Source organism: Cricetulus griseus, chromosome 3, assembly GCF_003668045.3.
Source record: "Cricetulus griseus strain 17A/GY chromosome 3, alternate assembly CriGri-PICRH-1.0, whole genome shotgun sequence".
In the NCBI taxonomy this organism is placed as follows: Eukaryota; Metazoa; Chordata; class Mammalia; order Rodentia; family Cricetidae; genus Cricetulus; species Cricetulus griseus.
Genome location: NC_048596.1, coordinates 112911566 through 112927184, shown reverse-complemented (window position 1 = coordinate 112927184; position 15619 = coordinate 112911566). Strand labels below are relative to the sequence as shown.

At 41.0% G+C, this 15619-nt stretch overlaps 1 long non-coding RNA gene across 1 annotated transcript; it reads right to left on the bottom strand.

Moving 5' to 3' along the window:
• Positions 1-569: 569 nt before the first annotated feature.
• LOC118238454 lies at positions 570-4917 on the bottom strand. Its single transcript, XR_004768875.1, has 2 exons — positions 4769-4917; positions 570-1576 (listed from the first exon to the last, which is right to left on the bottom strand). It is a non-coding gene; the product is annotated as an uncharacterized LOC118238454 (long non-coding RNA).
• Between the last annotated feature and the right edge of the window lie 10702 nt (positions 4918-15619).

Below are 15619 nucleotides of genomic sequence, written 5' to 3'. Positions count from 1 at the left end.
TATTTGAATTCATGATCCCAGGTTGGTGGAACTGCTTGGAGGGGATTAGGCAGTATAATCTTTATCGACAAAGGAGCATCACTGGGGGTGTGCTTTAAGGTTTCAAAAGTATTGAATCAATTAGTTAGCTTTTTTCTGCCTCATGCTGGTGGATCAAGATGTGAACTCTCAGCTACTATCTGAGCACCATATCTACCTGCCTGATGTTATGTTCCTTCCATGATGGCCATGGCCTCTAACCCTCTGGAACTTTAAGCCTCAAATAAACTGTTTCTTCCATGAAGTGTGTTGCTCATGATGTCTTATCACAATAATAGAAAAGTAACTAAAGCACACCACAAACTCTGGTGCATTCAGTTTTATTAAAAGCATTCTAAAGAAATGAAAGATACTGATGAACTCCAACTCAGTAATCAAAGGCTATTTCATACTCCCCTCTCTCTAATACACAAGTCAGTTGGACAAAAGATAGCAGAGAAACATTGGAATTAAAGGACATTATACATAAAATGCACCTAGCAGATATCTGTTGCGTCTATCTCGACCAGCAAGAGAAACACGAACACGACTCTTCTTCAAGCAGTTTATTCAGGAACCTTGTACATCAGCTTCTCGCTTCTCCCAGCCCCCGCAAGCTACTTAAGTAGATACTCAGTGCCCAATCAGCTCATGCCATCTGGCAATCCCGGATAGGCCACAGAAGGAGGAAGCATGCCAGATGCCTCAAGCACTTCCAAATAAGGCTTGTTTACAGCTAAGCTCGGACTACCTGGCATCCAGCCAGGCACCATCCTAGGGCTGTGGCTCTCCACAGTTCCCCCTTTTTTATTTTATAGCACAACAGGTAAGGGTAGGGGTCTGATCTCTGAAAACAAGAGACAATGTAATGGCCCCATGCCTAGGTATCAGCCAAGCTGGTGCCACACCAGTCCGGTATCTTTTGTCAGAGATGGGATTACGATACCAACCCATATGCAATCAGACTTGCCCTTCATGAAGTTCACACTTCATGTGCAGTACTACGTCTCACAACCTGTGTGGAGGAAGTAATTACTTAGCTTTTGAGTACCGTTAACCAAGCCTGAGGAGACTGCCCTGCCTCCAAGGCTGCGAAGGCTTGTGCAATCATGGCATTACTTCTCCTCTGTGAAACCCTCATCCTGCAGATACACCATAAAGCAATGATACTGACAAGGATAAGCATTCCTCCCAGGGCACCCATCATTATTCTGACTAATATTACTAACTATAAAAAAGCACAAATTCCCTGGCAAACCAAAACTAACATTACCCTCCACAGGACTAATATCCTTATCTAAAGGCAAAAAAGGTAAATTTAAACTCAAATTGCTACTAAAAAAATCTAGGGAAAACTTGAGCAGAATGTCTGATTGGCAGTGGTTTCGGGAACACTGACAGAATCCCCCATCGGGGTTCTGCTGTCATCTTGTTGATCAGCATCACCGTCATGATCGTCAGCATCAGGTACATTGGTCTGCTTATGATTTTCGCCATCCTCAGAGGCAGGGACTCTTCTTGTCAGCCTTTCTGGAACCCATACCGGCTCTGATTGATCCTGCGGGAAAACACAAACAGACCCTCTCGCCCATGATAGCACAGGGTCAGGACCCTTCCACAGTCCAGTAATGACATCCTTCCATTTTACCAATCCCTTAGTACAGGGAAGGGCACTATGATGGTGACCAGCAGCCGAACACCCATCCACATCCAGTTGAAAAAAATTAAGAGTCAATAAAGCTAAAGATATTCTTTCCTTGGGGTGCGGCCTTGGCCTATTCCCCCTTTTTGTTTTATTAGACATTCCTTCAAGGTTCGATGAGCTCGTTCAACAATACCTTGATCTTGAGGATTATAAGGAAGTCCATGCTTCAAATCTATATGCATTTGCTTGCAAAAGGCAGAAAAGGATACAGCGGTATACCCTGGTCCGTTATCTGTTTTCAGTTGTTATGACATGCCCCATGCAGCCCAAGCTTCCAAGCAGTGGGCAATTACATTCCTTGCTTTTTCCCCACTTAAGGGGGTAGCATGTAACACTCCAGAACAGGTATCCACAGATACATGCACATATTTTAATGTCCCAAATTCAGGAATATGAGTAACATCCATTTGCCATAACTTAAGATGAGTCAATCCTCTAGGATTTACTCCCCAAGCTGGAGGATGTAGGAAAGTAACACAATCCTTACAAACCTTAACTATATCACGAGCAGCAACACGGGATATACCAAAGTGGCATTGCAAAGTTTTAGAATTAACATGGAATTGTGAATGAAATTGTTGAGCTCTATCCAATGGAAGGGAGGCGAATGCAAACTTCATTCTGGTACATTTATCCACTAAATCATTCTTTTCACTAATTGCTCCAGGCAGACCAGTATGCGCTCTAATATGCTGAATATAAGAGGGTTTCGAGTGCTTCCAAATAATTTCTTGTAGCTGGTTCACATAATTTTGAATGGGACTATTTACCTTTATTTTTCCAGCGACTTCTAAATTCTTAACTAGATTAACCACATAATTAGAATCTGAGATCAAATTGAAGGCCTCAGGGACCCTTTTAAACACTTCAAGAACTATTTGGAATTGCACTATTTGAGGTGATCCTGGTATAAATTGACAAACAACTGGGGTGCTGTCCCCAATTACATAAGCACCACACCCAGTCTTGGATCCATCAGTAAAAATATTCACAGCACCCTTAATAGGTTCTTTATGAGTCACTCTTGGGAAAATTACTGGGTGCTCTTTAAAGAAATTTAACATAGGATGTTTAGGATAATGATTATCTATATCCCCATCAAAGCTGCACTTTAGAATTGCCCACTCATCCAAAGATGCGACTAAAACTTTTATTTGAGCAGCAGAATAAGGAGTAACGAGCACATCAGGTTGACATCCAAAATACTGTAAACACTGTTGAATCCCCATCAAGGCGAGCATAGCCACACTGGTGGGGTAATGCTCTACTGATTTATTCACTGAGCTTCTGGGATGGATCCACAACAGTGGTGTTCCCTGCCATAGCACTCCTGTAGGCTGTCAAACGGTTGCCAGAATACACAGCCAAATGGGCTGATTTGGAATGCACTGCATTAAGGAAGCTGTGCTCAAGCTCTGGTCCACCTTTTGCAGGGCTACTCAGGCTGCATCAGTTAACACCCGAGAGGAATTCAAATCAGGATTGCCAATTAAGATATCATATAAAGGCCTTAATTCTTGATTAGAAAGCTTCAAAAATGGTTGGATCCAATTTATATCTCCTAATAATTTTTGAAAAATCATTCAAAGTTTGTAATATATCTACCCTAAGTGTTATCTTTTGTGGAACAATTCGGTCCTCATTTATTATAGCTCCCAAATAATTAATGACTCTATCCTGCTGGACCTTTTCTGGTGCTATATATAATCCCTTTCTTTCTGGTATTTTAATCAGATCTCCATATGCCAGATGTAATATTTTAGGATCTTTGCAAGTTAAAAGGATGTCATCCATATAATGGACGCATCTTAAGAAGGATATTTCTCTCTGACGGGAGCAATAGCATGACTCACAAAAAGCTGACACATAGAAGGGCTATTAGCCATGCCCTGGGGAAGCACTACCCACTCATAGTGCAAATCAGGTTCTTCATGATTGATGGAGGGCAAAGTAAAAGCAAACCTAACACTATCCTGCACACATAATGGTATGGAGAAAAAACAATCTTTTATATCCACTGCAATAATGAGCCAATCCTTGGGTAGGGCTGACAGCAACGGTAAACCAAGCTGCACAGGCCCCATGACTTGCTTCTGTTTATTTATAGCCCTTAAATCATGTAATAACCTCCATTTCCCTGACTTTTTCTTTATCACAAAAATAGGTGTATTCCAGGGAGAAACAGAGGGTTTTATATGCCCTAACCTTAACTGTTCTTGAATTAGAGATTTGGCCGTGGCAAGCTTTTCAGAGGAGAGAGGCCACTGAGGAACCCAAACTGGCTCCTCTGTATTCCAGGTAATCCTTTTGAAATCAAGGGGCTCATGATAGCGCTGCCCGAGTTATTCTGTGACAGGATAACACAACTCATGTCTCACTTCCTTCCATACCTCCAGGCAAAAGGACTGCCCCCCAGAGCTGCCGGGAGAGGAAGTTATGTTATACGGAGGAGGAGGCGGTCCTGGAGCAGTTGGCTCCACCTCTCGGGACCCTGAACGCTTCCGCAAAGATGCCCTCTCCATTTTTTCTGCTAGCATTTCTAGTTCCTCTTCTGCGTCTGAGCTACTCCCCTCTGAACTTTCCTCAATACTTTCCTTTTCTGACTTAGTGGACCGCTCCTCTTTCAGCTGTTCTAGCACTTCCTGGCCCTTCTCAACGGCTCTGCAACATCTCTGATCTTCCAAACAACTGCAAACAAGCCTCCAAATTGGTCTTGTCCCGGGCTTCACTGTCCCCTGACCCCAAGCAAAGTCTAGGTCTTTCCCAAGCTTATCCCAGCAGCTGGTGGTTAAATTACTGGAATCAGCAAACCAGGGGGCTACCACATCAACCTCTTGGATAAATCTCTCTAAAGTACTTTTCTTTAATTTCCAACCCTTAGACTGTAACAGCTCTTGAAGAGCAATGAAAATTGGTTGCAACATTGTAGTTCCCATACTTTCACTTTTGGTTACCTCTGCTTTGTCTGAATCCCAGAACTTTGTTGCTCCTCACCAGAGACCTTATTGCCTCTTTACCGAGGTCCTTAGCTTGGTCCCAACTTACCTGGGACTTACCAGTCGACTGCCCTGACTTCAGGAAGTTCTGAGCCGTTCATCCTCGAAGGTTCCCTGTACGGGCCACCACTTGTCGCGTCTATCTCTATCAGCGAGAGAAACATGACCACGACTCTTCTTCAAGCAGTTTATTCAGGAACCTTGTACATCAGCTTCTCGCTTCTCCCAGCCCCCGCAAGCCCTTAAGTAGATGCTCAGTGCCCAATCAGCTCATGCCATCTGGCAATCCCGGATAGGCCACAGAAGGAGGAAGCGTGCCAGATGCCTCAAGCACTTCCAAATAAGGCTTGTTTACAGCTAAGCTCGGACTACCTGGCATCCAGCCAGGCACCATCTTAGGGTTGTGGCTCTCCACAGATATCTATAGAAGATCCTACTCAAACATGAAGAATATATGTTTGGAATTTATAGAAGCCTCTCTAAAATAGCCCACATGCTGAAACACAAAATCAATAGAGAGAAACCAAATTATATCATCTGACTAAAATATAGTAAGCTTACAGTCAACAGCAAAAGAATCTCTGGTAATTACACAAACTCCTGGAGATTAAACACATCACTGATGATAAATGGGGCAAAAGATAGATCAAAAAAGAAATTAAAAAACACTTTCAATTAAATGAAAACACAACAAAACCCCCTATGGGACACATTAAAAGCTGTCCTAAGAGGGCAATTTATAGTTGAATACACCTACATCTAAAAATTCACAAAGAGCACAAATGGCTGAATGATTTAACTCAAGAATTTGGAAAAACAGCAAATCAAACCTAAGTAAAGTAGTTTTCAAGACATAATAAAAATTAGAACATAACAATAAGACAAATTAAGAAATTGAAAACTTTAAGAACTGTATATTTTTGAAAAGATAATTAATAGACCCTTAGCCCAATTAATCAAAAGGAAGAAGACTCATAATAACAATCTGAGATGAACAGAGAAACGTTACAACAGATATAAAAAGTTCAGAATATTATAAAATAATACTTAATTGGGCACACTCCTTTAATTTCAGCACTCTATGAATTGTAGGCTAGCTTGGTCTACAGAGTAAGTTCCAGGACAGGCTCCAAAGTTACACACAAAAACCCTGTTTCTAAAAACCAACCAATCAAGCCAAACCAAACAAAACCCTTAAAGAAACTATACTTCATTGTCTTAGGGTTTCTATTGCTGTGAAGAGACACCATGACCACAGCCACTGTCAAAGGAAAACATTTAATTGGGGTTGGCTTACAGTTTCAGAGGTTTAGTTCATTATTGTTATGGTGGGAAGAATGGCAGTATGCAGGCAGTGCTGGAGAAGGAGCTGAGAGTTACACATCTTGATCTGCAGGCAGCAGCAGGAAACTGTGTGAAATAGTTTGAGGCATATGAGACCCCCAAAACCCACCCCATCAGTGATATATTTCCTCCAACAAGGCCACACCTACTCCAATGAACTTACACCTACTAATAGTGCCACTCCCTATGATCAAGAATTCAAACACATGAGTTTATGGGCACCATTCCAATTCAAATCACAACACTGATTGTCATAATATCCCAAAGAAAATTTCTTTATTCATATGAATATATATTATAGAATCATCTGAGCCATTAAAGCTTGACCAAGAGGAAATCAACAGCTTAAAAGGGTGAGTAATAAATAAGAAGCTGAAACAGTAATACAAGAATTCTGACTAAAAAAGCCAAGGTGCAGATAGATTCATAATGAAATTCTAACAGCCTCTTAAAGAACTACAATCAAGGGATGAAGATATGGTTCAGAGGAAAGAGCACTGGCTGTTCTGCCAGAGGTCCCAAGTTCAATTCCCAGCAACCACATAATGGCTTACAACCGTCTATAATGAGATCTTGTGCCCTCTTCTGGCATAAAAGCAGAATATGTACAGGAAGAATGCTGTATACATAATAAATAAATATTAAAAGAAGTATAATCAATGCCTTTTAAAGTATTAAAAAAGCACAGAAGGCATACTTCCAAACTCTTTGTACACTATCACTCTAATATTCAACCAGGTAAAGATACACCAAAAAGAGAAGCACAGGCCAATATCTGTATGCAAAAACATAAAAAAATCCACAATAAAATGCTTTCAAGCCAAAATCAGGCATACATACAAAAGATTATCCACCACAATAAGGTTGGCTTTATCATGGAAATGTAGGGATAGTTCAACACATTTAAGTTGGTAACTATAATAAACCATATAAATGGACTTAATAAGAAAATCCCATTACCTTAATAGATACAGTATAGACCTTTGACAAAATCCAACATCTCCACTCCATTTTATTTATTTATTTATTTATTTATTTATTTATTTATTTGCTGAAGGAAGGCTTTGTACTTCTTTCTTTCTTTTTTTCCCCCTCTCTTTTTATTATTATTAATTCAAGTTAGGGAACAGGCTTGTTTCACATGTAATTCCCCTCTCCCTCTCCCTCTCCCTCTCCCTACCCTTACCCCCATTCCTTCTCCCCCACCTCCAACCTACCCCCCACCCCATCCACCCACCACTCCCCAGGCAGGGTAGGGCCCCCAACCGGGGCTCCACCAAGTCCACCAAATCTTCCTGTGCTGGGCCTGGGTCCCTCCCCATGTGTTCAGAGACAGAGTGCATCCCTTCAAGTGGATGGGCTCTCGAAGTCCCCCACATACACCAGGGCAAAAAGCCAGTCCACCTCCGGAGGCTCCCAGGAGTGCAGGGGCCTTCCCGATGGCATTCATGATCAGGGGGCTGGATTAGTCCCGTACTGGCCTCCCAAAGCGTTGATATGCTTTCCCTTTTTCAGGCCAACTGTTTATGTGGGTTTCTCCAACCTGGTACAGACCCCTTCGTTCTTCATTCCTCCCTCTCTTCAACTAGGTTCCAGAATTCAGCTCAGTGTATTTCTGTGTATGTCTGTCTCTGCTTCCATCAGCCACTGGATGAGGACTCTAGGATAGCATAGAGAGTAGTCATCACTCTCATTCTAGGGGAGGGGCTTCTAGGCCATCCTCTCCTCCACTGCCCGGACTGTCAGATCGTGTCATCCTTATAGGTCTCTGGAGATCTTTCTAGTTCCAGATCTCTTCTCGGACCTATAGTGGCTCCCTCTGATATGATATCTCTCATCCTGCTCTCTCTCCTCTATTCTTCCCCCAACTCAATATATCTGCTCATCCATTTCTTCTCCTCTCCTCTTCTTCTTGTACTCTTATTGTGGCAGCACCCACTCCCCTACCCTCATGCTCTCAATTAACTCGGGAGTTTATGCCACTTCCCATTCCTGGGGTCCATTTATCCCTTAGAGTCACTTCATGATTTCTAGTTTCTTTGGGGAAGAGGATTATAGGCTGGTAAACCTTTGCTCTATGTCTAAAAATCATATATGAGTGAGTACATACCATGTTTGTCTTTTTGTGATTGGGTTACCTCACTCAGGATGGTTTCTTCTAGTTCCATCCATTTGCCTGCAAATTTCAAGATTCCATTGCATTTTTCTGCTGAGTAGTACTCCATTGTATAAATGTACCACATTTTCTCTTTCCATTCTTCAGTTGAGGGGCATCTAGGTTGCTTCCAGGTTCTGGCTATTACAAACAATGCTGCTATGAACATGGTTGAACATATGTCCTTGTTGTATGGACATGCAGTATTTGGGTATATACCCAAGAGAGGAATGGCTGGATCTTGAGGTAGATTGATTCCCATTTTTCTGAGCAACCACCATACTGATTTCCAAAGTGGTCTTACAAGTTCACACTCCCACCAGCAATGGAGGAATGTTCCTTCTTCTCCTCAACCTCTCCAGCATAGGTTGTCATTGGTATTTTTGATTTTAGCCATTCTGACAGGTGTGAGGTGGTATCTCAGAGTTGTTTTGAGTTGCATTTCTCTGATGGCCAAGGATTTTGAGCACTTTCTTAAGTGTCTTTCAGCCATTTCAGATTCCTCTGTTGAAAAATCTCTGTTTAGTTCTGCACCCCACTTTTTAATTTCATTGTATGGTGTTTTGGTGGCTAGCTTCTTGAGCTCCTTGTATATTTTGGAAATCAGTCCTCTGTCAGATGTGGGGCTGGTGAAGATCTTTTCCCATTCTGTGGGTGGTCGTTTTGTCTTACTGACTGTGTCCTTTGCCTTACAGAAGCTTCTCAGTTTCAGGAGGTCCCATTTATTGATTGCAGACCTCAGTGTCTGTGCTTCTGGTGTGATGTTCAGGAATCGTTCTCCTGTGCCAATTTGTTCAAGGGTTGTTCCCACTTTCTCTTCTAGAAGATTCAGTGTGGCTGGATTTATGGAGAGATCTTTGATCCATTTGCACTTAAGTTTTGTGCATGGTGACAGGTATGGATCAATCTGCAATTTTCTGCATGTCCGAATCCAATTGTGCCAGCACCATTTGTTGAAGATGCTATCTTTTTTCCATTGTATGGATTTAGCACCTTTGTCAAAAATAAGGTGTTCGTAGGTGAGTGGATTAATATCTGGGTCTTCAATGCGATTCCATTGGTCTATCTGTCTATTCTTGTGCCAATACCAAGCTGTTTTCAGAACTATGGCTCTATAGTAGAGCTTGAAGTCAGGGATGGTGATGCCTCCAGAAGATCTTTTATTGTAAAGAGTTGTTTTGGCTATCCTGGGTTTTTTATTTTTCCATATAAAGTTGAGTATTGTTCTTTCAATGTCTGTGAAAAACTGTGTTGGGATTTTGATGGGGATTGCGTTGAATCTGTAGATTGCTTTTGGTAGGATTGCCATTTTTACTATGTTAATTCTGCCTATCCAAGAGCATGGGAGATCTTTCCACTTTCTGGTATCTTCTTTAATTTCTTTCTTTAAAGTCTCAAAGTTCTTATTGTACAGGTCTTTCACTTTTTTGGTTAGTGTTACCCCAGATATTTTATGTTGCTTGTGGATATTGTGAAAGGTGATGTTTCCATGATTTCTTTCTCATTGAGTTTATCATCTGTATACAGTAGGGCTACAGATTTTTTTGAGTTAATTTTGTATCCTGCTACCTTGCTGAAGGTGCTTATCAGTTGTAGGAGTTTCCTGGTAGAGTTTTTCAGGTCACTTATGTAGACTATCATGTCATCTGCAAATAGTGAAAGTTTGACTTCGTTCTTTCCAATTTGTATCCCTTTGATCTCCTGTTCTTGTCTTATTGCTCTAGCTAGAACTTCAAGTACAATATTGAAGAGGTATGGAGAGAGTGGACATCCTTGTCTTGTTCCTGATTTTAGAGGAAAAGCTTCGAGTTTCTCTCCAGTTAGTTTGATGTTGGCTATTGGTTTGGTGTATATCTAGTTTATCATGTTTAGATATGTTCCTGTTATTCCTGTTCTCTCCAAGATCTTTATCATGAAGGGATGTTGGATTTTGTCAAAGGCTTTTTAAGCATATAGTGAGATGATCATGTGGTTTTTCTTTTTCAGTTTGTTTATATGGTGGATTACATTAATGGTTTTTCGGATGTTGAACCATCCTTGCATTCCTGGGATGAAGCCTACTTGATCGTGGTGGATGATTTTTCTGTTATGTTCTTGGATTCGATTCGCCAATATTTTATTGAGTATTTTAGCATCAATGTTCATGAGGGATATAGGTCTGTAGTTCTCTTTCTTAGTCTTATCTTTGTGTAGCTTGGGTATCAAAGGGATTGTAGCCTCGTAGAAAGAGTTTGGCAATATCCCATCTGCTTCTATTGTGCGGAACAGTTTGAGGAGTACTGGAATTAGCTCTTCTTTGAATTTCTGGTAGAATTCTGCAGTGAAGCCATCTGGCCCTGGGCTTTTTTTGGTTGGGAGGCTTTTGATTACTGCTTCTATCTCATTAGGGGTTATAGGTCGATTTAAACTGTTTATCTGATCTTGATTTAATTTTGGTAAGTGATATTTATCCAGAAAGCTGTCCATTTCCTTTAGATTTTCCAATTTTGTGGAATACAAGTTTTCAAAGTATGACCTAAAGATTTCTCTGGATTTCCTCAGTGTCCGTTGATATATCCCCCTTTTCATTTCTGATTTTGTTAATTAGCATGCTCTCTCTCTGCCTTTTGATTAGTTTGGCTAGAGGTTTGTCTATCTTGTTGATCTTCTCAAAGAACCAACTCTTTGTTTCATTGATTCTTTGTACTGTTTTCCTAGTTTCTACTTTGTTGATTTCGGCTCTCAGGTTGATTATTTCTGGCGTCTACTCCTCCTTGGTGTGTTTGCTTCTTTTTGCTCTAAAGCTTTCAGTTGTTCTGTCAATTCTCTAATGTGACTTTCCTCCAGTTTCTTCATGTGAGCACTTAGTGCTATGAACTTCCCTCTTAGCACTGCTTTCAGGGTGTCCCATAAGTTCGGGTATGTTGTGTTCACATTCTCATTAAATTCTAGGAAGTCTTTAATTTCTTTTTTTATTTCTTCCTCAACCCAGGAATGGTGCAATTGGGTGTTATTCATTTTCCATGCAAATGTAGGTTTTCTGCAATTCGTATTGCTGTTGAATTCCAGCTTTAATGCATGGTGGTCTGATAAGATACAGGGGGTTATTTCAATACTTTTGTAACTGTGGAGGTTTTCTTTGCTGCCAACTATGTGGTCAATTTTTGAGAAGGTTCCATGTGGCGCTGAGAAGAAGGTATATTCTTTTGTGTTTGGATGGAATGTTCTATAGATATCTGTTAAACCCAGTTGTGTCATAACTTCTTTCAGATCCTTTGTTTCTTTGTTAAGTTTCTGTCTAGTGGTTCTGTCCAATGGTGTAAGAGGGGTGTTGAAGTCTCCTACTATAAGTGTGTGTGGTTTTATGTGTGGTTTGAGCTTTAGTAATGTTTCTTTCACAAATGTGGGTGCCTTCGTATTTGGAGCATAGATGTTCAGGATTGAGATTTCATCTTGATGGACTTTTCCTGTGATGAGTATGAAATGCCCTTCTTCATCTCTTTTGATTGATTTTAGTTTAAAGTCCAATTTGTTAGATATTAGGATTGCTACACCAGCTTGTTTCTTGAGGCCATTTGATTGGAAAATCTTTTCCCATCCTTTTACTCTGAGGTATCGCCTGTCTTTGAAGTTGAGGTGTGTTTCTTGTAAACAGCAGAAGGATGGATTCTGTCTTCGTATCCATTCTGTTAGCCTATATCTTTTTATGGGTAAGTTAAGACCATTGACATTTAGGGATATTAATGTCCATTGTTCGTTGGTTCTTGTTTGTTTTGGATTTATTGTTGGTGGTGTCATTGTGTGTGGATTTTGCCCTCCTGCTTCTTTTTGTGTTTGGAAAAATTAGATTATCTATTGCCTGTGTTCTTGTGCATGTAGTTATGTTCCTTGGGTTGGAGTTTTCCTTCCAGGACCTTCTGTAGTGCTGGATTTGTTGATATGTATTGTTTAAATCTCTTTTTGTCATGGAATATCTTGTTTTCTCCATCTATAATGATTGAAAGTTTTGCTGGGTACAGTAGTCTGGGTTGACATCCATGCTCCCTTAGTTCTTGTAGGGTATCTATCCAAGACCTTCTGGCTTTCAGAGTTTCCATTGAAAAGTCAGGTGTGATTCTAATTGGTTTGCCTTTATATGTTACTTGGCCTTTTTCCTTTGCAGCTCTTAATATTTTCTCTTTATTCTGTAGATTTGGAGTTTTGATTATTATGTGTCGGGGGGACTTCTTTTTGTGGTCCAGTCTGTTTGGTGTCCTATAAGCTTCTTGTACTTTCATAGGCATATCTTTCTGTAGGTTGGGGAAGTTTTCTTCTATGATTTTGTTGAATATGTTTTCTGTACCTTTGAGCAGTGTTTCTTCACCTTCTTCTACACCTATTATTCTTAGGTTTGGTCTTTTCATGGTGTTCCATATTTCCTGGATATTTTGTGTTAGGGATTTGTTGGACTTGAGGTTTTCTTTGGTTGATGAATGTATATCCTCTAGCGAGTCTTCAATAGCTGAGATTCTCTCTTCTGTCTCTTGGATTCTATTAGTTATACTCACTCTTTCCATTTCCAGCATCGCCTCATTCTGTGTTTTCTTTATTGTGTCTAATTCAGCTTTCATGCTTTGAACTGTTTCAAGAGCTTCCTTCACTTGTTTGGTTGTTTTATCTTGGGTTTCTTTAGCTTCTTTAAGAGATTTGTTTATTTCTTGAATTTTTTGGTTTGTCTTTTCCTCTATTTCCTGTAATTTTTTGCTTGCTTTTTCTTCTATTTCTTTAAGGGATTTTCTTGTTTCCTCTTTGAAGGTCTCTATCATCTTGCTGAGATAATTTTTGAGGTCCATCTCATCATCATGCACTATGTTTGGCTTTTCAGGTCTTGCTGGAGTGGAGTCCCTAGATTCTGGTGGTGTCATATTGGTCTTTCTGTTGTTGAGCGAGTTCTTATTCTGTCTTCTTCCCATATCTTTTTCTTGTGAGTGCAGGAAGTATCTCTCTATCTCCTCTTGTTACTCTGTAGTGTGTGTGGGCCAGGAATTCAATGTCCGAAGCTCTGGATGGTCTTGCCTCTCCTCGTAGTCTGCTCACTCTGCAGGACTTAGGCCTCCATAGGGATCTCCAGGCAGATCGGTCGCCGGGAACGGAAGGAAGTGTGTCCTGTACCCAGATTCAGGGAGCTCCTCCCTGCCTGGGCGTGTCTGTTTCAAGCAGGGACAAGCCTGGAGGGATCTGGTCTGGTCTGTGATGAGTCGGCGGAAGGGGAAGGAAGAGTGTCCTGTACCCAGATTTAGGGAGCTCCTCCCTGCCTGGGTGTGTCTGTTTCAAGCCGGGACAAGCCTGGAGGGATCTGGGTGGATGGCGCTTAGGAAAGAAGTTGGGTAAAAGCAGGGGATTGCTCACCTGGTCTGGTCTGTCCCATTTTATTTTTTTAAATCATTTTCTTGTTTGAATTAGAAACAAGATTGTTTTACATGACAATCCCAGTTCCCTTCTCGCTCCCACCCTCCCTCAGCCCCTCCAACTAAAACCCTACCTATCACATATCCTTTGTTCTATTCTTCCCCTACTCAACCTTTCTGCTCCCTCATGACCTCTGCATCCTTCCTCTTCTTCCCTTCTCATTCTCCTACCTCCCTCTCCCCTCTCCCCATGCCCCCAATTTGCTCAGGAGATCTTGACCCTTTCCCCTTATCTAGGTGAACATGTATGTCTTCACTTAGGGTCCTCCTTGTTTGCTAGCTTCTGTGGCAATGTGGATTATAGGCTGGTAATCCTTTACTCTATATCTAAAATCCACATATGAGTGATTGCATACTATGTTTGTCCCTTTGTGATTGGGTTACCTCGCTCAGAATGGTTTCTTCTAGTTCCATCCATTTTCCTGCAAATTTCAAAATTCCATTTTTTTTCCCGTGGAGTAGTACTCCATTGTGTAAGTGTACCACATTTTCTCTATCCATTCTTCAGTTGAGGGGAATCTAGGCTGCTTCCAGTTTCTGGCTATTACAAATAGTGCTTCTATGAACATCACTGAACAGATGTCTTTGGTGTATGAATGTGCTTCTTTTGGGTATATGCCTAAGAGTGAAATTGCTGGATTTTGTGGTAGACTGATTCCTATTTTCTTGAGGAGTCGCCATACTGATTTCCATAGTGGCTGTACAAGTTGGCACTCCCAGTAGCAGTGGAAAAATGTTCCCCTTTCTCCACACCCTCTGCAGCATAAACTGTTATTGGTGTTTTTGATTGTGTCCATTCTGACAGGAGTAAGATGGTATCTCAGAGTTGCTTTGATTTGCATTTCCCTGATGGCTAACGATGTTGAACACTTTGTTATGTGTCTTTCAGCCATTTTAGATTCCTCTATTGAGAATTGTCTGTTTAGTTCTGTACCCCACTTTTTAATTGGATTGTTTGGTGTTTTGGAGACTAGCTTCTTGAGTTGTTTGTCTATTTTGGAGATCAGCCCTCTGTCAGATGTGGGGTTGGTGAATATCTTTTCCCAGTCTGTGGGCTGCTGTTTTGTCTTGCTGACTGTGTACTTACAAAAGCTTCTCAGTTTCAGGAGGTCCCATTTATCAATTGTTGATCTCAGTGTCTGTGCTCCTGGTGTACTGTTCAGGAAGCAGTCTCCTGTACCAATTAATTCAAGGGTGTTTCCCACTTTGTCTTCTAATAGGGTTAGTGTGGCTGGGTTTATGTTGAGGTCTTTGATCCATTTTGACGTAAGTTTTGTGCTTGGTGATTGGCTTGGGTCTATCTGTATTCTTCTACATGTCCGCATCCAGTTATGCCAGCACCATTTGTTGAAGATGTTCTCCTTGTTCCAGTGTATAAATTTGGATTGTTTGTCAAAAATCAGGTGTTCATAGGTGTGTGGGTTAATATCAGGGTTTTCAATCTATTCCCTTGATCTACCTGCCTATTTTTTGTGCCAATACCAAGTTGTTTTCAGCACTATATCTCTATAATAGAACTCTAAGTGGGAACTGCAAGGCAAAGGACACAGTTAACAAGACAAAACAGCAGCCCACAGACTGGGAAAAGATATTCACCAACCCCACATCTGACAGAGGGCTGATCTCCAAAATAGACAAACAACTCAAGAAGCTAGTCTCCAAAACACCAAACAATCCAATTAAAAAGTGGGGTACAGAACTAAATAGACAATTCTCAATAGAGGAATCTAAAATGGCTGAAAGACACATAACAAAGTGTTCAACATTGTTAGCCATCAGGGAAATGCAAATCAAAGCAACTCTGAGATACCATCTTACTCCTGTCAGAATGGACACAATCAAAAACACCAATAACAGTTTATGCTGGAGAGGGTGTGGAGAAAGGGGAACATTTTTCCACTGCTTGTGGGAGTGCCAACTTGGAATACATACATACAGCCACTATGGAAATCAGTATGGCAACTCCTCAAGAAAA